Source organism: Anomaloglossus baeobatrachus, chromosome 2 (genome assembly GCF_048569485.1).
Source record: "Anomaloglossus baeobatrachus isolate aAnoBae1 chromosome 2, aAnoBae1.hap1, whole genome shotgun sequence".
In the NCBI taxonomy this organism is placed as follows: domain Eukaryota; kingdom Metazoa; phylum Chordata; class Amphibia; order Anura; family Aromobatidae; genus Anomaloglossus; species Anomaloglossus baeobatrachus.
Window position 1 is genome coordinate 261,745,190 of NC_134354.1, and position 26,829 is coordinate 261,772,018.

General features: G+C 47.9%; 1 protein-coding gene across 1 annotated transcript in view; it reads right to left on the minus strand.

Annotated features, from left to right (window-relative positions):
* Positions 1-17,698, minus strand: part of LOC142291335 (plasma membrane calcium-transporting ATPase 4-like) — a 306,647-nt gene extending 288,949 nt beyond the window's left edge. Inside the window, 1 exon segment of the mRNA XM_075335801.1 lies at positions 17,417-17,698. The gene's annotated coding sequence lies outside the window, so the exon portion shown is untranslated.
* Between the last annotated feature and the right edge of the window lie 9,131 nt (positions 17,699-26,829).

Genomic DNA, 26,829 nt, shown 5'->3' on the forward strand with positions numbered 1-26,829 from the left:
CTACCACACGCATAATCACCGCACACGCAGGCACTACCGCACGCACCATCACCGCACACCCCTGCACTACCGCACGCTTCATCACTGCACACACCCCGGCACTACCTCAGTGACGCCACCGATGACAGCGCGACTCCCTTCAGTTGCTGTGTGGAGCTCCCAGGAGCGGCATTGTTCTACTGCCGCTCCTGTCAGCTTCATGTAGCAGAGCTGAAAGCATCATGGGACCTCTGGATTACGTCGGACCTGGAGGGGTATTTGAGGATTTTAATAAAATGGTGAAAGAGGGTGTTTTTTTGTCTTTTATTCCAAATAAAGTATTTTTTCGAGTGTATGTGTTTATTTACTTTTCCTTACAGGTTAATCATTGGGGGTGTCTCAGACGCCTGCCATGATTAACCCCTTATTACCCCCATTTGCACCGCACTAGGGCAATTCAGGATGAGCCGGGTAGAGTCCCGGGACTGTCGCATCTAATGGATGAGGCAATTCCGGGCGGCTGCTGGCTGATATTGTTAGGGTGGTGGTCTCCCCATAACGTGGAGTTCCCCATCCTGAGAATACCAGCCTTCAGCCGTGTGGCTTTATCTTGGCTGGTATCAAAATTGGGGGAGACCGCACGGCGTTTGTTTTTATTTATTTTACTGCACAATATAGACACGCCTACCGGCAGCTGTGATTGGTTGCTGTAAGATAGCTGTTACTCAGCGTGGGGGCGTGTCTGACTGCAACCAATCATAGGCGCCGGTGGGCAGGGAAAGCAGTGAATACGAGATTGAATAATGGGCAGCCGGCATTTTCAAATCTGGAGAAGCCGCCAGCAGTGTGACAGTCGTGCAGTGCCGCGCCGGTGATCGGTGAGTGGGTGAGAGTGAATGAGTCAGTGCGTGAGTGAGTGATTTTCTGACAAGCAATGAATTTATATCACTTCTGGGCATGCTCAGAAGTAAAAACCAAATCCGGTACATGTTTCCGACGTTTGATGCATGCCACCGGCGTGCATAGACTTTCATTATGCACCATGCTGCACAGCGCCGCATTCGGCGCTATGCAGTTTTTTGCCGCTGGCAAAAACGTTCTTCTGTGCGCCATGTGCGGCCGCCGGAGTGATGATTTTTGCCACAACCGACAAAAACTGGATCAAACTCGAGTACATGCGGCCCAATCCGGCGCTAATAAAAGTCTATGAGGAAAAACTGCACCCGGCGGCAAAAAAAAAAAAGGATGCGTTTTTTTCTGCAAAGGATTGTGCCGCACAGCAAAAACCTGATGTGTGAAAGCAGCCTAAACCTGCTGCCATGTACTTCTATATTCATGAGCCCTGTTTAACCCCATCCCCACTGACTGAAAGTTTTCTGCCTATGAATAGTGTATGCAGAAAGCTGCCAATCACTGGTGTGGGCAGGGTTATACTGAGCTCAGTAGTCAGAGAACTGGTAGAACTTCAGCAGATAAAATAGTGATTTCAGCAAAACTACAGCTAACATCCTAGTAAGTGATACATCGCTGGAATCAAGGTCTCTGAGCCTATATTATGCTGCTATCAGATGTGGTAACAAAAACTTAGAGATAGAATTACTTTGAAGCTGAATAGTGTGCAAGCACTCATGATTTTAAAATCATAAGCAGTATTTTCACAATGTGCCAAATATCTGTAAGAAAATATAGTGGTATGGGAGTACAGTACAATTTGTTTCTATACAAATTATTTTATATGTTTCACAATAGCAGTTAAAGGGAACCTGTCATCAGAAATTTAGCTTGAAACCTAAAGGTTTCCCCCTCTGCAGCTCCTGAGCTGCATTCTAGCAGGTTCCTGTACTTTTTGTGGCCTCTTTTAAACCAAATTAAATACTTTATAAACTTGTACCTTTTGCTATGTAAATTTTGTAAATCGTCTATGGGGGCGGGCTCTCTGGTGACCGTTGCTGTCCCTCCTGCAGATTTACGCCGCCCCCCAACGCTCCATTTCATCCATCAGGACGCCGCCCACTGCGCCCGAGGTGCCGCCCACGCCAGGATCGCTGGTGACGTGTGTCACAAGCACGAGATTATGGGCGGCGCTGTGATTACATCGCAAGTGCCCGCCCATAATCTCGTGGACGCGCTTTCCCCCACTGCCTCCAGCGTTCTGCGCAAGCGCTGGCCAAATGACCTGACGTCACCTCCTTCCCATCTTACCCTGCAGCAGGGCAAGATGGGAAAGAGGTGACGTCGGGTCATCTGGCCAGCAAGCGCTTGCGCAGAACGCTGGAGGAAGAGGGGAAAGTGCGGTCACGAGGTTATGGGCGGCACTTGCTGATGACACTCACAGCGCCGCCCATAACCTCGTGCCTGCGCAAAACGTCACCAGCGGTCACACGTGCACACAGTGCACAGTCCCGCTACAGTCGCACAGCGCATGCGCGGGACCAGGGGCGGCGTCCTGAGATATGAAATTCAGCTTTGGGGGGGCGGCGGCGTAAATCTGCTGGAGGAATAGCAACGGTAAGCAGAGAGCCCTCCCCCATGGACGATTTACAAAATTTACATAGCAAAAGGTACAAGTTTATAAAGTATTTAATTTGGTTTAAAAGGGGCCACAAAAAGTACAGGAACATTGCTAGAATGCAGCCCAGGAGCTGCAGAGGGGGAAACTCTTAGGTTTAAAGCAAAATTTCTGATGACAGGTTCCCTTTAAAGGGAATCTCTGAGCAGCAAAAAAAACAAAAAAACAAACCCTGAATCCAACAATGTATCACTTAGATTACTGGGTGCAGTCGTTCTGATACAATCAGAATGTTTGTTTAGATTTAGCCATGTAGCAGTGCTGAGAAAGCTGCCTCTGCAAACACTAGGCTCTCTATAGACATTGTATTATGACAGTGACGTGCCAATCAGGAGAGTTAGCATGTAGGATAACATGACATGAACCAGCTAGTCACAGCAATGATAAGGTCCTGCTGGGAAAACAAACATTGAAAATACCACCACAGATCTTCACAAGAGAGGCATTCCTGATTTCTCTGTTAACCCTTACAGCATGCAGTCTTCAGATTACATAGCAAAAAGCTGCTGACAGATTCTCTTTAAAGGAGTTGTGTTTTACTCATAGCTAAACGTTCATTATTTTTTTTTTAGAGAGGTAAACTGTATTATTTGGCTATTTGCTTGCTTTAGTAGGGACAGGGAACATGGAAATCAGAGCAGGTGAAGGGACATCTGTTACAAACAGGTGACACCAGCTATCCAACAGTGACATCAAGGGCAATAGGAGAACATTGAAATAAAAAGGACAAGGAGTGAAAACAGAGACTTGCTGAACAAAAATTAATTCCATGAGCGTTGACAAACTCAAAATATTACAATAAATAATACAGTGGCCACTGTGCCTCTTAATGGGAGGGCAGGCACATTCTGTCAGCCATCCCCTCACCCTTTTTTGCAAATCTATGAAGATAACGAGATAACGTCTATATATAGATAACACAGGATCACACCCTCACAATAGGTGATGATCATCCTCCAATTCCTTGAACAATGGCCTTTGCACAAAGCATGCCTAGAAAACTCTCCTATAAAAGTCAATGAAGAGCTATGGACTATTGCTATCTATTGCCTATGTAGGCAATTTTCTGTGAACAGACTCCTGAAGAAATTAGGGACCAGCATGTTAAACTGAAAAAAGAACACACTCCACAATAGCTTAGAATAGGATTTCTCCTGTCAGAGACATGTGCACCCAGACCACGAGCAGTTCTGGGTGCATATAGCTAATCCCTGCCTAACTGTCCCAGAATCTAGTATACATAAAGAGATCTTTAGAAAAAGTATTTCTGAAGATCCTTTATGATTTGCTAATGAGCGCAGGGACTAGTCGCAAGGGAGTTATTTCCTGCGCTCATTCCGCCCTCTTAGAATGTTAGTGCGCACCTGTAGGCGTGCTAATATGCTATTAAATGCCCACTGAATGCATACCTGTGTCCGCTGCCACCGCTTCAGAAATGGTTGGATGGATTGGGGAGGTCCAGCGCCATGTTTAAAAGCATGGATACGATGCAGTTCTGTATCCCCCCCCCGATGAAATGATTATACTATAAGATCGTGAAACGTACGTCGGGGTCCAGGTATTGAGGGACCTCTCTGCTGCGTCCATTGGACTTTGTGTTTGTACTTATGGGTATGATGGACATTTCTGCTATATATCCCATTAAGTGAATGCTGTTAGGGCGCTGTGCAATATTCCTGTGGTGATTTTTTTATCCCTGCCTGTTACTTCTTATAATTAAGTGCTCACTGTCCCATATCACATCAATTGCACTGCAGCAGTTGCCTGTTTTCACATGATCTATCTATCCATGTTAAAAAACATAATTGCATGTTGTAGTTACATGTTGTGCATATGGTCATTGTTATATGGAGAGGATAGATGTGTGATGCTGACATATGCGGCCATGTTTGGCTGCTAGGACGGAGTACAATATATATGTAATATACCTTGTAGGATTTTCTTTACCACTACTACCTGCTGCACTTTATTGAAAATATGTGACACCCTTTACATCATTGATACATCTGTAACAAATAATTATAACATTCATGTCGCTTTGACTATACATCAGTGTACTTTTTGTCTGAACCCATTTTTGTATATATTTATTTGCATTCTCTTGTACTGGTTACTTCATAACTGTACATCTAATTTTCCATCTATGTCCATGGATTGTTCTGCCAATTTCTTTGTGCCAGTTCAAACATTAAAAATATTTAATTATTTGCACTATACTCTGCTGTTGTCTCCTGTTTTTGCCCTTTGTTCGGAGTGTGTCATGTGGAGTAAGGATATGTGCGCACGTGTGCGTATTACATGCAGTTACGCTGCGATCTGCAGCACAGCGTAACTGCATGCGTCCTGCGTCCCCTGCATAATCTATGGAGATTGTGCAGGAGCTGTGTGCACGTGGCGTATTAGAGCGCAGCGATTCGGCTGCTGCCCGAATCGCTGCATTCTAAGAAGTGACATGTCACGTCTTCCGTGAGGTTTGCATGCTGTCTATAGGGAGAGGCAGCATGCAGAGCGCATGTTCTCTGCCGGCACCATGCGCTTCAGAACGGAGCTTTTCAGCTGCGCTGTGAAGCGCACCTTTTAGGTGCGGTGCAGAGCGCACACGTGCACACATAGCCTAAAAATTTTAAATGCTCTTTTGTTTGTACATATGGATATCTGGATATTAATCATGGCTAGTTAACTCTCCTTAGCATGTGCTACCATGCTTAGGCTGTGTTCACACACTGCGTTTTTTACCTGCGTTTTTGGTGCGTTTTTGCTGCAGAAATTTCTTGAGAAATTCTTGTAACCTTTCTGCAGACATTCCCCAGCAAAACCTATAGCAAAAAAAAATTAGCTGTGCGCACACTGCGTTTTTTTCTTAAGAAAATTCTTTCAGTAGATTTTCTTAAGAAAAAGAATGAGCATGTCACTTCTTTTCTGCAGCTAACTGCGTTAGTTACCATAGACAATGGCACAATAACGCAGGGAGCAACCAGCGGTAAAAACGCACCAAAAACGCACCAAATCGCGGTAAAAACGCAGGTGCGCTAATCCTTCACTCAAGAAATTTTCTTAAGAAAAATCCTTTTTCTAATGTACACATAGCCTAAGAGGGCGGAATGAGCACAGGCACGCCCTCGCGACTAGTCCCTGCGCTCATTAGCATAGCATAAAGGATCTTTAGAAATGCGGTTTCTAAAGATCTCTTTATCTATGCTACTAGGTGCTGGGATAGTTAGGCAGGGATTAGCAATATGCACCCAAATCTGCTTGTGGTTCTGCGTGCATATACACCTAACAGTTTTTATCTTTAATTTCTCCTCTGTTATGGAAAGATTAGCTTGTAAACTTTAGGTTGTAATATATGATCACTTAACTGGTCGTTAGTGGAGATTATTCTCTGGGGGAATGTACTTTTTCATCTACATGGCACTGACCAATGGCAAGCAGAAAGCAACAGAGGGAAAAAAGAACACACTCCACAATAGCTTAGAATAGGCTTTCTCCTGTGAGAGACATGTGATGACCTTCTAAGGCTGCTTTCACACTTGCATTGTTTTGCATTAGTCACAATCCGTCGCCTTGAGGAATTACGGAATCCAGCAAAATATTTTCCAGGATTCCGTCTTTTCCCTATAGACTTGTATTAACAACGGATTGCGACTGATGGCCTTGCGTTGCATCCGCTATGCGGCTAATCAGGCATGGAATGACTGACCGCCGGGCGGAAGCACCGCAGAGTGTAACGTTTTCTTTAGGGTGGAAAAAACGCAGTGCGCAGGATTCCGTCGGCATCCATCCTTGGTTATAATGGAAGCCTATAAACGCCTGAGTCCATCCAATCCATCAAATGATGGATTCCGGCGGCGGTTCAGTCTTTTAGAAACAGAGCATGCTCAGATGTTTCCTTTTTGATTAGAAAATCTCTCTCTCTCTCTCTGTCGGTCGGTCTCTCTCTGTCCATCGGTCTGTCCCTCTCACCCCCTTTCTCATACTCACCAATCACCAGCACGGCACTGCTCTCACACTGCGGTGCCTTTACTTGCTTTTGAAAATGCCGGCCGCTCATTATTCCATCTCGTATTCACTGCTTGCCCCGCCCACTGATTGATTGCAGTAAGACGAGCCCCCACGCTGAGTGACAGCTGTCTCACTGCAACCAATCACAGCCGCCGGTGGGCAGGTCTATATCATTCAGTAGAATAAAGAGAGCCCCCCCAGCCTAAAAATATCAGCAAGCAGCCACCCGTAATTGCCACATCCATTAAATGCGACAGTCCCGGGACTCTACCCAGCTCATCCCGAATTGCCCTGGTGCGGTGGCAATCGGGGTAATAAGGAGTTAATGGCAGCCCACTAAGTCTTAGGTTAATCATGGCAGGCGTCTGAGATACCCCCATGATTAATCTGTAGTGAAAGTAAATAAACACAAACACCAAAAAAATCCTTTATTTGAACTAAAAGACAAAAACTCCCTCTTTCACCATTTTATTAATCCTCAAACACCCCTCCAGGTTCGACGTAATCCACATGAGGTCCTACAACGCTTTCAGCTCTGCTACATCGGAAGCTGACAGTGAGCGGCCACAGACCGCTCACTGTGAGCTCCACGGAGCAACTGAAGTGAGTCGCGCTGTCAGCTGTGAAGTCACTCAGGTTACCTGTGGCCACAGCTGGATCCTCCAACTGTGACAGCAAGTCACCCGAGTGACTTATGTGAGCCACACGATCAGCGGTGTCCTCACTCAAGCGATGTGCGGTCTCGGGTGGAGGACTCCAGCTGGCCGCGGGTAACCTGAGTGACTGCACCACTGATCGCGCGGCTCACTTCAGTCACTCAGGGGATTTGCGGTCACCGGTGAATCCTTCACAGGTGACCACAAATCAGGCAGCGGCACACAGACAGAGCCACGCGATGACAATGAAGTCGGGTGAAGTTCATCCGAGTTCATTCTGATTGCGCGGCTCTGTCTCACAGCCAGCTATGCTCTACGGGGACGTAGCAGAGCCGATTGGGACCGCACGGTTAAAAATGCTGGATTCTGGTACAAACTGCTACAACAGATCAGTTTTTTTTAACGGATCCATCCCATCAGTTGTACCACAATCTACAACGTATCCGTCACATAACGGATTGTGACTTACTGATCTGTAGAGGAAAAAAAAACAAAACTGCTCTGCTGCCACTACTTCATGTTGTAGCCAGTTGGCTTGCTGAAATGTCCTGTCTCAATATTCTCTTCGCACAGTTGACGCGGGTCCCTGTAATCAAAGTGTAAGACTTGTATCTGTTACACATACTCTCAATATTTCAGATTGGGAAATCCCTTTAACCTTTACTAATAAAAATTAAGTAAGGCAAATCCCAACAAATACAGCTTTGTAAGGATTGGCTGACTAGTGTGTGCAGCTCTGCTGCCATGACAGATGAAGAGGGGGGGTGGGGATGGGGGGGGTCGGCAAGTAGAAATTCATGGATGATTGGCATGGAGAATTGTTCACACAGCAAATAAGCTTTTGCCAGGTGCCTGTCCATTAAGAACACGCCTGACCAAGGAGTATAGGATAGTCGGGAACGTAGCTATTAGGGAACAGTTCCACTTGCGTTTTGCACGGACTGGTGCAATCTGATAAAACAAGTGCAAAACTATGGGGCAGTATCCCTCTGCGATCGATTTCTGATGCTATATCTGCATGCGGATTGAATCGCAGCATGCTGTGTTTGGCAGCGAGTCTTGGCTCACGCACCCCCATACAAGTCTGGGGGAACGTGTGAAACATCGCACTGCACTCGCATGTCATCCGAATGCAGTACGATGTACACGGAGACAGGCTGCAGAGGAGAGGGAGAAAGTGCTCTCCCCTCTTCGCCGCAGCTGTGATACGATCGCAAGATCACATCACAGTTGCATTACCCTTGGCTGATGCTCGCAGAAGAGGTCATTAGCACATGGCCTCCGATGCTCTCCCATTGTAAGCTATGCGCAAGTGCAACCGTACTCTTAAGGCCACGTCTCACTAAGCGACATTGCTGCTGAGTCACAGATTTTGTGACGCAACAGCGATCTTGATAGCGATGTCGCTGTGTGTGACATCCAGCAACGACCTGGCCCCTGCTGTGAGGTCGCCGGTCGTTGCTGAATGTCCTGGACCATTTTTTGGTCGTTGCTCTCCCGCTGTGAAGCACACATCGCTGTGTTTGACAGCGAGAGAGCAACGATCTGAATGTGCAGGGAGCAGGCTTCTGCGGACGCTGGTAACCAAGGTACAAAACAGGTAACCAAGCAAAGCGCTTTGCTTGGTTACCTGATATTTACCTTGGTTACCAACGTCCGCAGCTTCTAGAAGCTGGCTCCCTGCTCACGTAGCCAAGGTACACATCGGGTAACTATAAGCAAAGCGTTTTGGTTAGTAACCCGATGTGTACTATGGTTACCAAGCACAGCGTCGTTACACGGGTCGCTGGTGGCTGATCTCTGTGGAGATCTGCCTGTTTGACAGCTCACCAGCGACAATGTAGTGATGCTCCAGCGATCCCTGCCAGGTCAGATCACTGGTGGGATCGCTGGAGCGTCGCTAAGTGTGACGGTACCTTTAGGGGTGCTTCACACACAGCGAGATCGCTACTGAGATCGCTGCTGAGTCACGGTTTTTGTGACCTCATTAGCGATATCGCTGTGTGTGACACTGAGCAGCGATCTGGCCCCTGCTGTGAGATCGCTGCTCGTTACACACAGCCCTGGTTCGTTTTTTTATTGTTGCTCTCCCGCTGATAAGCACACATCGCTGTGTGTGACAGCGAGAGAGCAACAATCCTGAATGTGCAGGGAGCAGGAGCCTGCGTCTGACAGCCTGCGGTAAGCTGTAACCAAGGTAAACATCGGGTAACCAAGGTGGTTAGCCGATATTTACCTTCGTTACCAGCCTCCGCAGCTCTCACGCTGCCAGTCCCGGCTCCTGCTCCCTGCACACACAGCTAAGTGGTGTGCGCTGGTAACTAATGTAAACATCGGGTAACCATACCCGATGTTTACCTTAGTTACCAGTGTCCGCAGCTTCCAGACGCCGGCTCCGTGCAAGCGCAGCGTCGCTTGCACGTCGCTGCTGGCTGGGGGCTGGTCACTGGTCGCTGGTGAGATCTGCCTGTTTGACAGCTCACCAGCGACCATGTAGCGATGCAGCAGCGATCCTGACCAGGTCAGATCGCTGGTCGGATCGCTGCTGCATCGCTAAAGTGTGAAGGCACCCTTAAGGTCCAGTCACACTAAGCAACTTACCAGCGATCCCAACAACGATAGGGATCGCTGGTAAGTTGCTAGGAGGTTGCTGGTGAGATGTCACACTGCGATGCTCCAGCGATCCCACCAGCAACGTGACCTGGCAGGGATCGCTGGAGCGTGGCTACACGAGTTGCTGGTGAGCTCACCAGCAACCAGTGACCAGCCCCCAGCGCCGCGTGGAAGATGCTGCGCTTGGTAACTAAGGTAAATATCGGTAACCAACCCGATATTTACCTTGGTTACCAGTGCACGGAGCTACAGAACAGAGCAGAGAACAGAGAGCAGAGAACAGGGAGCAGCGCACACTGAGCGCTGGCTCCCTGCTCTCCTAGTTACAGCACACATCGGGTTAATTACCCGATGTGTGCTGCAGCTAAATGTGCACAGAGCAGGGAGCAGCGCACAATGCTTAGCACTGGCTCCCTGCTCTCCTAGCTACAGCACACATCGGGTTAATTAACCCGATTTGTCCTGCAGCTACATGTGCACAGAGCAGGAGCCGGCACTGACAGTGAGAGCGGCGGAGGCTGGTAACAAACGTAAATATCGGGTAACCAAGGACAGGGCTTCTTGGTTACCCGATGTTTACATTGGTTACCAGCCTCCGCAGAAGCCGGCTCCTGCTGCCTGCACATTTAGTTGTTGCTGTCTCGCTGTCACACACAGCGATGTGTGCTTCACAGCGGGAGAGCAACAACTAAAAAATGGCCCAGGACATTCAGCAACAACCAACGACCTCACAGCAGGGGCCAGGTTGTTGCTGGATGTCACACACAGCAACATCGCTAGCAACGTCACAAAAGTTGTTCGTTAGCAGCGATGTTGCTAGCGATGTTGCTTAGTGTGACGGGGCCTTAAGTCAAAGTATGTGGCTTAACACTATCTAAATGAGTGTTTATTGGCTTGTTTTAGCGCTGATAATCGCTTGTTGGGCACAGATATACACACACACATTGTTCATTTGCTGAAAAATTAAGCATCATTCCAAAAAGACTTAGTACGGATTTTCTTCTATTTTGCACATCTTTCACATAGCTCAGTAGTATTCAAAACTGATACAAATCAACAGAGTTCATGCTCCTGACAGCTCTCTCTTCCACTCATTTATCAGTGATAACCGCAGCAAGAGGGTAGGGTTTGCACACAAATTTCCACAATGTGAAGAGAGGGAAAAGGTTCTACAGTCTCAGGGAGGGCATAAGAGAAAAAGGCTACAGATAATCAGGAAAGAGGATATACAAAAAGGATAGAAGCCGTGCTGATACATGAGCTAAAGCCCCCTGTCACATTTAACGACTTACCAGCGATCCCGAAAACGATGCAACCTGCTAAGGATCGCTGGTAAGTCGCTGGGAGGTTGCTGGTGAGATGTCACACAGTCAGATCTTACCAACGACGCAGTAACGATCAGCGACCTGTATAACGATCTCGGCAGGCGTTGGGACTGTGTTAGATGGTCGTTGGTAGGCGTCAAACACAGTGATGTGTCCTGCACTAGCAGGACATCGCCTTTGAAGAAAATGGTCCCAACCATTCAGCAACGACTAGCGATCTCACAGCAGGGGCCTGATCGCTAGTAGGTGTCACACATAACGAGATTGCTGCTGCAACGATGACGCAACAACGATCTCGTTAACGATCTCATCTCGTTGTGTGTGACGGGGCCTTAAGAGTATCACATCCAACCTTTATTTTAGGGAGAGACACTCCACAAGAGAAAAATTTGAAACGTGTCACTGTTACGGTTGCTGCGAGCACTGGAGACTATGTCCAGATTTCTTGCTACTGCACATGTGCGAGCGCCAGAGACTCAGGGTATGTGCGCACATTGCTTTTTACCTGCTTTTTTGCTGCTTTTTCTTCTGCGCTGTTTAATGCCAAAATGGATGTGTTCTTCTATTCAAGCAAAGTCTATGGGAATTTGGGTTTCTTGTTCACACTATGTTGTTCAAAATGCTGCCTTTTTGTGGCAGAACTTTGGTCAAAAACTCAGCTTTGCAGTGCAAAACCCAAATGGCAAAAACAATTGACATGTTGCTTCTTTGAAAAGCTGAGTTTTTGACCAAAGTTCTGCCTCAAAAAGGCAGCATTTTGAACAACATAGTGTGAACAAGAAACCCAAATTCCCATAGACTTTGCTTGAATAGAAGAACACATCCATTTTGGCATTAAACAGCGCAGAAGAAAAAGCAGCAAAAAAGCAGGTAAAAAGCAGGTAAAAAGCAACGTGCGCACATACCCTAAGTCCAATCTTGGAGCCATTGCACATGTGCGGGTGACATCATCGCTGACACGAGGTCACATGTCTCTGACACCTTCTATGCCGATTGGTCGCTGGTCATGTGCTTGTGACGTCTTGCTCGGTGATAGGCCAGCATGACGTCACTCCTGTCATTCTGGCAGCGGATTGGCTCTGGTGTCCTCCATCTTGGATGAGGCACAGAGTCTATATAAGACCCTGACACACGCCGCATGGTGCTCAGTCCTCTTGGTTCATGCATATGAGTAGACGCTCTGTGCGCGTTCCTCTAGGCATTCCTCTGTCTATGCTAGGTGAGCGCTACCGGCAGGGTAGCGTTCTTATACCTTACAGCTTCGGCTGCTGTCCGTATCCTTACCTCTTAGGGGAGCGGACATAGGCAGGTGCCTGAGGCACATGGTCTGGCTGGGCCTTGTGATTCTACTCGTAGGTGGACGTTGCCGCTAGGGTAACGTTCCTTATACTGCGTCTGGCAGTTGTTCGTATCCTCGCACACTAGGGGAGCTTTGTGCGGCTTACGCTGCTGTTCGTCTCTTTTGCACCACTAGAAGAGCGGACCTAGGCAGGTGCCATATCTAGTGGTTCGTGTCCTCGCACACTAGTGGAGCGAACGCAGGTAGGAGCTTTGTGCGGCTTACGCTGCTGTTCGTCTCTTTTGCACCACTAGAAGAGCGGACCTAGGTAGGTGCCATTTCGCACACATTGCCTTTGTCTCTGTGATTATTAACAGAGATCATTCCACACACCCTCCAAGTAAGGGAGGAATTGCTTTACTTTCTTATTATATCCTTCTGTGAGTTAACAGAGGTATTGCACTCTGCCATAGTCTGCAGCAAAGTCTTTGCACGGTGGACCCTGACTGTCTGATACTCCTTTCGGTTATTATCAGACAGCCCCCCGTAACAGTCACGCTGCAAACTGAATATCAGGAGGTCTGAAAATGTATGAAAGAATAAAAATTTGTGGACTTTTTTTTTTATTGAGTTAACCACTAACATATGTAAAAATCATTTTACCCATAGCAAAAAGGTGTCTTGAGAACGTAACAGGAGACATCCCACACAGTAAAAAAAAAAAAGTGGTGATTTGCATGAGCTTCAGTAGCAATGTCTCCTAAGAACATGACAAACCATAATCATTTGGAGTCACCTTAATTTAAAAAAATAAAGTTGTATTTGATCCTGTAAATAAGAGCGGGCGCTCTGTTCTTCTATTTGTGTTGATAGCTGATATAATTAGGATCACCAGCATTAGTACAGCTTTGGATGACCCGTTTTATCCCACCAGTAAACTGCTCAGTGAGATTTATCCGCTTATACGTATACACACGGATTTCAAGGAGATCAAAAATGCAGACAGCACACTCCTATAAGGATTTAGAACTAACGATATTAATTAAAAGCCCACTGTGCCCTACAAGACACTCACAACAGCCACTTCTAGCTACAAATGGTGTCCAAACATTTGAATGCAGAAAATACGGCAAAGCAGTGCAAATTTAAGTGAGCTTTTAAAGAGAACTCGTCACTAAAGTAATGCTGTGCGGGCCACGGGCGGCATTAATCACAGCCTGGCTGTGTGTTATGTTTCTCTGAAACGTTGCGATTAGTGATGAGCGAGCACTGCCATGATCAGGTGCTCGATACTAGTTAAGTGAAGGTGGATGCTCAGATGGGACTCTAGTAACTGAGTATAATGGAAATTCATGGGAAATTTGAGCATTTTTCCAGATTTCAAAATGCTCGAGTCCTCTACAGACTTCCATTATACTCGGTGCTCGAGTCACACCTTTCGAGCGTCCAACTGCTCTTAATGAGCACCGAGCACCCAATCATGGTAGCGCTCGCTCATCACTAGTTACGGTATTTCAGAGATGTTTGAAGACTCAGCCAGGGACTAAAAGCCAGAGACCCATCTAGTCAGGCGCAGCGCATGACCGCCATCACCCCGCATCACTCTGGTTGATTGACAGGCCTCTTCCATGTGTGAACCCAGAATGGGTTGGGAAGAAGCAGACCAGGGGTCACACCACACTATTCAGGCCTCTCCCCATAGTCCCTGCCAAGCTTTTCAAACTATTTAATGGTGCAGTGGTTCGGGATGCTTAAATCTGGTGTCACGCTCCCTTTAACACCAGGAAAGCAGAAACAAGCCAAATGCTAAATAAATAAAAAATACATAGAAATAATTTATAATCTTTCCTTTTGAAAAACAGACTAATGAAATTTTTTTGTACACATTGTTTACTAGGTGCACATTTGTTCTGTTTGTTCCCTAGCAACTAAGGTGGAAGCCAACAAATGACGGTGCAGGATTCCAGTGCGCTTGTGGAGAGCAGCACCATCAACCACAACACTGGAGAGTCGGTGGTGGTGGGGGCGGCCCCCAGACCACATTACTAGTTCCTTCCATTGCATTTTTCACACTGTGCTTTTAATCACGACATGAGAAATGATACAAATGAGTACATTGTACACCAGCACTGAAGAACAGACCAAGGCTAGAATAGAAAAAAAAAAAGATGCAGTGAAGTGGCAGGAGTCACCGGCTGCCAATAAAAACTTAAGGCTTGATCAGACCCTTTATCACGGACTATCAGAATTAACAGTCTCTACAAAGCTTCTGATCTTATGATGGCGCAAAGCTATGAATTCTGTTTTTATCAATAAACAATCCTATTTACAAATACATCATATCCACTTTCATATAGACAACAAGGTTTTTATCCTTTAAGCTAAGTTCACACTTCCGTTGTTTTGCATCAGTCACAATCCGTCGCCTTGAGGAATTACGGTATCCTGCAAAATATTTTGCAGGAATCCAGTTTTTCCCCATAGACTTCTATTAGTGACGGATTGCGACTGATGATGCTGCGTTGCATCCGCTAAGTTGCGGTCAGTCGTTTTTTTAACTGACTGCCGGGCGGGAGCAACGCAGCCTCTAACGTTTTTTGAGCAGCGCAATCCGTAGGATTTGGCTGCGCATGCTCTCTCTGGCTCCCTGCACATGTAACCAGGATACACATCGGGTAACCAAGCAATGCGCTTTGGTTAGTTACCCGATATTTACAGTGGTTACGTGTGCAGGGAGCCAGCGCTAAGTGGTGTACGCTGGTATCCAAGATAAATATCGGGTAACCAAGCAAAAAATGCTTTGCTTTCAGTTACCCGATATTTACCCTGGATACGTGTGCAAGGAGGCCGACACTTCCCCACTCGGCTCCGGCTCCGCCCCCTCCCGCACTCCGCATGTGTACACACACACACACACACACACGTCCCCAGCACTGCAGTCCCAGCGGCACTGACGTCCTCAGCGCCACGGCCCCGCTCAGCTCCGCCCCCCTCGCGCTCCGCCCACTGCACACAACGGAGTCCGACAAAGATTTCTTTTCTTTGTCATCCGTTGTACAACGGATCACTCACATGCGTCAAGCAACGCCTGTGACTGATGCAAAACAACGGAAATGTGAACCTAGCCTTAACTGCAGAGAGCGCATCACTTTTTCTGATGTGGAACCATTGGTAACCCTTATAAATCAGTCCCGGGCAAACAAATCAGCACAATCTTGTGTGGTCAATGTTAATGGTAGAGTCATTTCTATGGAGTGAAAAGTAAGCACCACCCAACAAAATCTAAAGGGTTTAAAGCCCCCCTCCATTAATATTAAAGCTACTCATTAGTATAAGTGGCTCCGGTTGACCAGACCTGTCCACATCCAGTTGGGTAATTCTTTATATGACAGTTTCTTGGCCCCTAGGGGTATCAGGATATAGATGTCCATCAGTCAGCTTTTTGGCTTTGAAGTAAGGAGGGTTTATGAGACATTGTCTGTTATAACATGGGCCACTGGCTGTTCTCGATAAAGATGGGGTGTCCGGAGCTTTCTATAGCACGGATATGTCCTCTACTGTGACAATATCCTCCCTGATATCTTTCAGAACAATATCATGGAGTGTAGAGGGCATTGCACTTTATGTTACTGCGGTTTGACTTTACAGATTGCACCTGTGATTATATTGAAAACTGTATTTCACGTATGCAGTAAAGCAGCAAGAACGTGTCCTTAATGACATCCGAATATAAAAATAACCCCTCTCTCAGTGTATCCCTCACCAAGGTCATCATTGTACTACGGTGCAGTAACAGGTCGTTTACATAGATCAATTTTAAGGATTTGATCACAAAAATACTAACGTTGGAAGAATTTTAATCTTTAAAAAAATTGAGCCTTTACAAAAAATAAAATAATTAAGATCAGCAGAATTTGCTGCATAGTCATAATTACAACAGGACATTGATACATCAGCCTATAGGGTATTGCTTCCCGGCGTTCCTGGGATCTACCTTGGAGTTCCCTAGAAGACAACAAGACGTAGTAATGGCAGATGAGACATGGCAAGGAAGGGGTTAGCATCGCCAGATGCAGGACGGATGATAAGGACACTTGATCACACGTGGTCATTTCATTGCAGACATTTCTATGGCCATCTCATGCATCTTGATGGAGTGTGGAAGAATGAAGGATGGGATTTTCAGAGCGATCACAAACATTTGTAACATTCGCCACCTGTGAACTCCGTTTTAGGATTAGTCCAGTCCAGGGGGGATTTTTTAATTATTTTTTATATTTTTTAAAGGTTTCCCCAAGGTGAAATGGTTGGGAATGAAATACAACATCAGTTTACTACACAAATAACCCTGAAGTGGAAATACATTGCAAATATTTACCCAGAGTGGCAGGGCACAATATTAGACATGATTTTATTATGGAGATGGGGGCTGGCTTCAATTATCTAGATAGTATGGAGATCAGATCTGATTAGTGAGTACACACACACACATATTATAATATATATATATATATATATATATATATATATATATATATATATATATATATATATATATAATATATACACACACACACACACACCATCTGTACATGGAAAGATGAGGCAAGTTTTCCACTGGGACCAGCTCTTGTGAAAGGGAAACCCCGAGTCCTCCAGGGACTGAACACGGAGCCACTGGGGGACGTCAGGGGCTGGTGACGCCTGAGGCACATTGAGGGCTGGGGCTCTCTGCAGACACCCAGACATGGCCACACACCCTGTGCATGGAGCTCCATATGATGTAACACACTTGTGGCGAGCACGCCCTGGCCCGATGCAGTGCAGTACTTCACTGTCACCAGTAATGGAAGTTAGTGAGGACAAGACATGGAAGTTCTCCCCTTGCAGCGAGTCATGGTGCAATGTTCGGCGCAGCAGGACGGGGAGCCGCAGCTCCACTACCTGTACGAGTGCACCGTGCACACCGAGCGCCTGCCCTGCGGTCACTTACCGTAAATGCAGTAGGACCACTGAGCCGCGCAGGTTAGAAGCCACAACCCAAGGGGAAGGGGAGATTGTGTGGGATGGTGAGGGGCACAGTCACCAGCTCTTCACCCAGCGGGCGTCAGCAGCTCTGTCTCAAACAGGCAGGCACTACCCAGCCCGTGGGCGGCGCCTCAGCACCAGAATGGGCGGGAAGCTGCGCAGACGAGGCCGTCTCTCGTGTGTGATTTCAGGGAAAATGTCCTTCCTCGTTTGGTGTGCTGTGTGGGAGAGCCGCAGCCTGTGGCAGTGTACAGACGTGTGCTGTGTGCCCATAGGAGACGCATCAGCAATGATAGGAAATCTCCCCAGCCTGTAATGGGCACGTGTGGCGGCGGAGACACATTGGTACAGCCGGCAGCAGGACACCGCCTCACTGTCCCACACACTGCCCTCTGTGGGAGTAGCTGTGCCTCGGCCATTCAGTGCAGCACTAATGCTGGATCAGTGGTGAACCCTAAGAAGTAACTATGTGATCTCTGAAGTCCCGCAACCTGCACACTGGGGTCACACTGCCTGCCTGGCGGGGTCACACTGCCTGCCTGGCGGGGTCACACTGCCTGCCTGGCGGGGTCACACTGCCTGCCTGGTGGGGTCACACCTCCTGCCAGGGTCACAACGTCCACTCTCCAGGGTTACACCGCCCTCCCACCAGGGTCACAGCGTCCACCCTCTAGGTTTACACTGTCCGCCGCAGTCACACCATTCTCACGCTGGGGTCACACCGCCCTCCCGCCAGAGGCACACCACCCTCCCACCAGGTTCAGAAGGTCCACCCTCTAGGGTTACACCTCCGGGGTCACACTGTCCGCCTGTTGGGGTCACATTGTTCGCCCTCCAGGGGAACAACATCCACCCTCCAGGGTTACACTGCCCTACCGCTGGGGTCACACCGTCCTCCCACCAGGGGCACACCACCCTCCCACCAAGGTTACACCGTCCTCCCACCAGGGTCACACCATTCTCCCGCCGGGGTCACACCATTCTCCCACCGGGGTCACACCGCCCTCCCGCCAGATGCACACCACCTTCCCACTAGGGTCACAACGTCCACCCTCCAGGGTTACAACGTCCACCCGCCAGGGTCACACCATCAACCCACAGCAGTTATATGTTTGTCACAAATCCTGCGGAGAGTTCCTGAATGTCTATGGGAAAACCCTATAAACAACCTTTGGGGATGTTTTTAGTTTTTTTTTTTACTAAGACCACTGTCACACGTTAAGTATTTGATGCGTTTTTACTAGGGCGGAGCGGACCCGGACAGTAAAAGTCCGGATCCGTGCAGTTTCAAAGATGCCCGGGTGCAGGACTCGGGCCCAGGATTCCGGGTGTACAATCCGGATTCGGCACTGGGGAAATTAAGGCTATGTGCGCACGTGTGCGCTCTGCACCGCACCTAAGAGGTGCGCTTCAGAGCGCAGCTGAAAAGCTCCGTTCTGAAGCGCATGGTGCCGCCAGAGAACGTGCGCTCTGCATGCTGACTCTCCCTATAGACAGCATGCAAACCGCACGAAAGAAGTGACATGTCACTTCTTAGAACGCAGCGATTCGGGCAGCAACCGAATCGCTGCGTTCTAATAGGCCACGTGCGCACGGCTCCTGCACAATCTCCATAGATTGTGCAGGGGATGCAGGACGTATGCAGTTACGCTGCGGTGCAGAACGCAGCGTAACTGCATGCAATACGCACACGTGCGCACATCCCCTAAGAGAAAAATAAAGAAAACAAGAAATAAGCGAGCATTTCATACTTACAGAGACTCGGTGTCATGGCAGCACACTGCTTCCGGGTCGCGCATTCACTTCCTGTACTGCGCATTAGACTCCTAGTATGTGTACCGCCCTGAGATGGGATCGGCTGCTCCCTTGCCGGGCCGAGACGCTCGAGGTCCGGGCTCGGGTTGTCGGTGGCTCGAGCGCCTCCGGATCGGGGGCCACGTCGCTCTGTTAAGGGGAGGCAGTGGGGTGGTGGTGTGGGACGAGGTTCGCAGCCGGGGGCTGCGTTGTCGTTGTACGGGTCGTGACGCCACCCACGTATCGTGGTGACGGGATGCACCACCGCTGCGGCTGGAGTGAAGGGGGCTCCCAGATCGGTGTTGAAGGCGCAGCCTGGATGTTAGCCCCTCCGTGGGTAGGGGCAGTGTGTCCCGGGGCCAGGCGGGACGGGCGATGATGTTGTCGGGGTGCAGGGTGCCGTGCTGCGGTGCGGGGTTGTGCCCGGATGGCACTGGTGTACTCACTATTAATTCAAACTCAGAGTCACTGGTAAACCATAGTTCGGGTATGGTCAGGTCCCGCAGCCGGCTGCTTGTGTCCCTTGTGAGGCTGATGGTGGCCCCTTTCCCTTGCACCTTCTGTTGTGATCTTTGGCTCCCCTGCCTGGGCAATGGTAGCCCGCTCCCCGGTGTTTAGCTGCCGGAAGAGCCCTTGGTTGCCCGCAGGCGCTGGCCCGTCGGATGTTTGGCCCTTGGCGGTGGCTCTCACCCGGTATCGGTGGGCTGTTGCCTTCTTTCGGGACTTTGGGTGAGGATGAAGCCGTGAGGTCCAGACTGCAATCAGTGAATTTGCCTAAACTCAGTGGCTTCTAAGCAAGGACGGGGTCTGAGTACCCGGTTTCTGGTGCTCCGGTAAACGGTTGACTCCCCGGTTCAGGGCCGGCGGGCTCCAACCCTGGCCCGGTCCCTACGGTTCCGCCAGCCGCTATACCGGTACTCCTGCAGGCGGCCACCACCGTCTGCCTGCCTGACGTTACGGGGATCCCAGGCTCCAACCTGGGACCCTGACAGCTTTTCTCCTCACACCTCCTGTCAACTCCAACTCTCCTCAGACTCTCCTCAAAACTAAACTCCTTGAATCTCCTGCCTCAGGACAGTAGTCTCCTCGGTGGGTGTGCCTTTCCGCCTGACTCCGCCCACCTGGTGTGTCCTAATAGCCCTGAGGGGAGGCATCAGGTCTCCCTTTTGGGTGATGGGTGTGTCCTCACAAGGGATGGGGGTGTGTGTGTTGTGTGGTGGGTGTTGTTACCTGTGACCCCTGGAGTCCAGGGCGTCACATATGCACACATCTTTCCGTGCTTTCCCCGCCCACCGGCCATCCTGTCATCTGTGATTGGTTGCAGTCAGACACGCCCCCAGTCTGTGACAGCGTCTACCTGCAGTCCTTGCTCATCGCAGCTCAATCATTGCGCTCACAGCTGGCAGTCGTGTTCTATGGCCGCTTGCTGTGAGATGTAGCAGAGCTGTAAGCGGTGTGGGACCTCGTGTGGATTACACCAGACCTGGAGGGTGTTTCGGGTTAATAAAGTGGTGAAAGAGGGTGGGTTTTTGTATTTTATTCCAAATAAAGGATTTTTTTCTCTGTATCCGTACTTGTTTATTTTCATTTACAGGTTGTGATACAGGTATCTCATAGACCCCCGTGCCATCACTAACCTAGGGTTTAGTAGCAGCTGTGCGCTGTTATTAACCCCTGCTATTACCGCGATTGCCACCGCACCAGGGCAACGGGAGGAGCTGGTAAAGCAGCGGGATTGTCACATCTAATGGATGCGGCCGCGGGCTGTAAATACCAGCCCCAGCTGGCTTTATCTCGGCTGGGTAGCAAAATAGTGGGGGAACACACATCGAGATTGTTTTTTTTAATTCTTTATTTAAATAATAAAAAAAAAGCCACATGCGGTTTGTCTTAAGCCAGAGTCACATTTGTGAGGGACTCGCACGAGTCTCGTGTCGCAAAGGAGGCGGGCAAAGCAGATGAGAGTTAATTGTCAGCTCCGGAAGGGAATGCATGACCTGGAAGCAGCTTGCCGCCATGACACAGCCGCGGGTGAGTACACCGCATGCTCCTACCCCCCTATCCCTTCCACCAACATTTTTAATCTCCGGATTCTGGTCCGCATAGACTTTTATATGGGTATTGGATTCTGGAGCGGATCAGGTGTTTTTATATATATATATATATATATATATATATATATATATATTTATATTTAGCAGGGACCCGCCGGTCCCAGTTTTTTGCGAGTTCGACCAGCTCTAGTTTTTACCTCATTACTGGTAAGTCAAAACCAAGAGTGGAACAATCAATGGAAAAGTATAATAGAAACACGTCAGTCACCACTTCTGCATTTTTTACCCACTCCTGGTTTTGTCCTATACAGAGTTGAATCTAGTTTTTCTGGTACCGGGGACAAGAACCATGCGGTCTGAGTAGTCATCATGTGACAAATCATTCATATGTGATTTGCACACTTATAGTCACAGGCAACCAGCTGTTCTTCCTAATTCTCTCAATGTTCAGTGAAAACAAAAGAAAAAACAGTTGTCACATGACCGTAAGTGCGAAAAATACATATGAGTGGAGTGTCCATGTGATGACTGCTGGACCCAGCAAGCAGTGTTGAGTTCTGATAGTATATTACACGCTGCTAGGATTGGCATGCTACAATGTTTCATTTTTGGCCATGTGCGTACGTTGTGTTTTTTCTTGTGTTTTGGTTGCGTTTTAAACTGCAGCATGTCATTGACAAAATGCATGCGCTGTGCTTCCTCAGCAAAGTCTATGATAAATCAGAAATTCCATGCGCGCGATGCTCTTTTTTCGGCAGCGTTTTGTTTGACAAATATTTGTCAAAATCGTTGTGTAAAAAAAAGCAGCATGTCACTTTTTCATTGCGTTTTGTGAACATTTTCCACCCATTGAAATGAATGAGGTGGGTCAAAACGCAACCAAAATGTTTAGCTGTGCGTTTGCAGTGCATTTTGGTTGCATTTTGGATGCATTTTTGTCAACAAAAACGCAGGTAACCAACTTATCTCCATTCTCTCTCTCGCTCTCTCTCTGTTTCTCTCCGCTTCATACTCACTGATCACTGGCGCGGCTGTCACGGCGTCTCCTGCTTCTGAAAGTGCCAGCCGCTCATTAGGCTCATTTCATTTTCACTGCAACGGCTCATTAGGCTCATTTCATATTCACTGCTTCCTCGCCCACCGGCACCTATGATTGGTTGCAGTCAGACACACCCCCACGCTGAGTGACAGATGTCTAACCGCAACTAATCACAGCCGCCAGTGGGAGGGTCTATCGTACAGTACAATAAATAAATAATTAAAAAAAAACAGCGTGCGGTCCCCCCCAAATTTTGACACCCAGCCAAGAGAAAGCCTCACAGCTGGGGGCCAGTATTCTGGGGAGACCCACATCATTGTGAGCCCCCAGCCTAAAAATATCAGCCAACAGCTGCCCGGAATTGCCGGATCCATTAGATGCCACAGTCCCGGGACTTTAACCGGCTCATCCTAATTGCCCTGGTGTAGTGGCAATCGGGGTAATAAGGAGTTATTGGCAGCCCACAGCAGCCACTAAGTCCTAGGTTAGTGATGGCAAGCATCTATGAGACACGCCCTCATCACTAATCTGTAAGTGAAAGTAAATAAACACAAACACCGAAAAATCCTTAATTTGAAATAAAAGACAAAAAAACATCCTCTTTCACCACTTTATTAACCCCCCAAATACCCCTCCAGGTCTGACGTAATCCACACGAGGTCCCACGACGCTTCCAGCACTGCTACATCTGACACTCAAAGTAAGCAACATTGAATAAGTCTAGCCGCTGTGAGCTCCACACAGCAACTGAAGTGAGTCACGCTATCAGCGGTGACGTCACTCAGTTTAGCTGCTGCCACAGCTGGAGTCCTCCACCTGTGACAAAAAAAAATCACCCGAATGACTGAAGTGAGCCGCGCGATCAGCGGTGCCGTTACTCAGGTGATTTCCGGTCACAGCTGTAGTTCTTCACCTGTGACCACAACTCAGGCTGTGACACAGAGACAGAGCCGCGGGATGAGAATGAACTCGGGTGAACGTCTGACGTCACAGCTGCGGGCCCCACACTACTGCCTGTGTCTCGGCACTGATGTCAGAGGTTCATCCGAGTGCATTCTCATTACACATCTCTGTCTGCTGTCATCGGCTAGTCATGCACTACAGTAAGAGAATACCGTGAAGAGGTTTTGGGGCTCTATTGCATTGATTAATTCAATAGCTAAATTTCTCTTTATTCATATTTCATGGCAGTAATGCAGATTCCACTCTCATTTTTTCATTTTTGCATGTAGCTATTGCATTTTTCAGGCCAGTATTCACACAGCAGTTTCTGCTATTACATATATTCCCCTTGCATAGTCACTGGTGTGCATACCTTCTTTCCATATAGTGATGTCTTTTTAGGTTTTTGCACCCAGTTCAAACTTAGAATGGTGTACCAAACGTTATTTCTATATTTGTTAGTAGTCTTTCGTTTGTGAACCCGACCCCACCCATACCTTGCCGGTCCACATTATACATATATAGCCTGGGTCTCAGCTTCCCATACTTGGTAAGTTTTTTAACTGCATGAGAGGACACACATTAGCTAGGGACCCCAAAAATAAGAGAATACCGTGAAGAGGTTTTGGGGCTCTGTTGCATTGATCAATTCAATAGCTAAATTTCTCTTTATTCATATTTCCTGGCAGTAATGCAGATTCCACTCTCATTTTTTCATTTTTGCATGTAGATATTGTATTTTTCAGGCCAGTATTCACACAGCAGTTTCTGCTATTACATATATTCCCCTTGCATAGTCACTGGTGTGCATACCTTCTTTCCATATAATGCACTACAGTGCTGCTGTGACAGGACAGGGATGTAGCAGAGCTGAATCGCCGTGGGACTTCGTGTGGATTACTTCGGACCTGCAGTTGTGTTTAGAGGTTAATACAGTAGTTAAAGAGGGTGTTTTTTGCATTTTATTCCAAATTAAGGATTTTGGGGGTGTATGTGTTTATTTACTTTTACTTGCATATTAGTGATGGGGCGAGGGTCTCATAGACGACAGCCATCTCTAATCTAGGACTTAGTGGCTGCTGTGGGCTGCCATTAACTCCTTATTACCCCGATTGCCACTGCACCAGGGCAACAGAAAGAGCTGGGACCAGCCCCAAAATTTGGCGCATCTTATGTATGCGCCACTTCTGGGGAGGCTGTGGGATGCTATTGTTAGGCTGGAAAGAGCCAAATAATGATGAACCTTCCCATCCTAATAATATTAGCCCCCAGTTGTCTGCTGCGCCTTGGCTGGTTTTAGAAAAATGGGGGGACTTCATGTCATTTTTAAAAAAAAAAAAATCAAATAATTAAAAAAAAGGGTGGGATCCTCTTTATTTTTCATAACAAGCCAAGATACAGCAGACATCTGAGGGTTGCAGCCTGCAGCTGCAGCTGTTCCTGTGCTGGATATAAAAAATGGGGGGCCCCCATGTCATTTTTTTACCCCTCAAAAAAAACAGCTGTCCGAGCTAGCTGTCCCTCTATAAAGCTATTCTGTTATTTCTTTCTATCTATTCTATATGTTCTTTCTTATTATCTGTTCTATATGTTCTTTCTAGCTATTCTATAAGTTCTTTCTATCTATTCTTTCTACTTTTTCTATCTAAGTATCTATTCTAGCTATCTATCAATTATACTATGCTTTCATATTTTATTTCTTTAAAAAATGTACTGACAAAGCATTTGACAGTGTGGAATGGGGATACCTATGGGGAGTGCTAAGACATATGAGATTTGGCCCTAATTTTATATTATGGATACAGCTGTTATATACTAGTCCAGTAGCTAAAGTGAGGATTAATGGAATGTTGTCACACACGGTGGATCTACAAAGGGGTACTCGCCAAGGATGTCCACTCTCGCCTCTCCTTTTTGCTCTGGCAGTGTAACCACTGGCGTCTGCTATACGGCAGAACAGAGACATAAAGGGATTTGTATATGGCCATCTAGAAGAGAAGATAGACCTCTATGCAGACGACATTCTATTGTTTCTGGGAGACCCAGGGGCATCGTTGAGCTGTGCCATGCAGGTGATCGAGCGGTACGGGGGGATCTCTGGACTGACTATCAATTGGACAAAATCGAATCTGTTTCAGGTGGATGCGGGAGTGGATAGGTCGATCCTGGGTGATGAGGTCAACAGACTGCGGGTTGTGGACCAGTTTAGATATCTGGGCATTCAGGTATCTATGCCAATTGGGAATTACATTACTATTAATCTAGTCCCTTTGCTTAAGCAACTGCGAAGTAAGGTAACTGCTTGGAATAAGCTTTATTTATCAGTAATAGGACGGATTAATCTTATTAAAATGGTGCTTATGCCCAAGATACTCTATGTGTTGCACAATTCTCCTGTTTGGATCCCTAAAGGCTGCTTTACACCAGACAATCTATCATGCGATAGATCGTCGGGGTCACGGTTTTTGTGACGCACATCCGGCATCGCTGGCGATGCCGGCCTGTGTGACACCTCCTAGCGACGCAGTATCGCTCACAAATCGTGAGTCGTGTACTGGTCGCTAGGTTCCATAATATCGTTTAATTTAGTTGTTCATCGTTTCCGTGGTAGCACACGCCGCTCCGTGTGACACCCCGGGAACGATGAACAGCAGCTCACCTGCGTCACGCAGCCGCCGCCGGCTATGTGAAGGAAGGAGGTGGGCGGGATGTTTACGTCCCGCTCATCTGCGCCCCTCAGCCTCCATTGGCCGGCGGCCGTGTGACGTCGCTGTGACGCCGAACGTCCCTCCCACTCCAGGAAGTGGACGTTCGCCGCCCACAGCGTGGTCGCACGAGAGGTAAGTACGTGTGACGGGGGTTACCGACTTTGTGCGACACGGGCAGCGATTTGCCCGTGACGCAAAAAGGACGGGGGCGGGTACGATCGATTGTGAAATTGCACAATCAGTCATACCGTGTAAAGCAGCCCTAAGAGTCACTTTAAGGAGATTGATTCCATGTTCCGTGCTCAAATATGGAAGAACAAACAAGCCAGACTTAAACTCGAGACACTACAGAGACCGAAAGATGAGGGGGGCTAGCACTACCAAATCCGGGAATATATTATCTGGCAGCTCAGAGTCAACATTTCAGGGGATGGGCAGATTTGGGGGTGGTAGACCCAGCATCCAGACTGTTAGGGCATGTTCTGCATCGGAAGCCATTAGTGTTCGGACTGGAGGACGGATCATTTGGGAGAATAGGAAAAACGAGCCCCACACTTAGCCTGATGAATAGAATCTGGAGGAAGATCAAGCAAATAAGAGGGATTACAGCAATAACTGAATTCTCTCCGTTGTGGGACAATGAAAACTGCTCTGAGATATACAAGATAGGCAAAATTAAGGAATGGGCACGTAAAGGTATATGGTATATGGGGCAAATTCTTAGCCAGGGACGTCTGAAATTGTTTACACAAATACAGGATGAGTTTGGGATATCCCCACTTGGGTGGTACCAGTACAAACGGTTGGCACATGCAGTGGTGGCTCAGGGGGTTAAGCAATC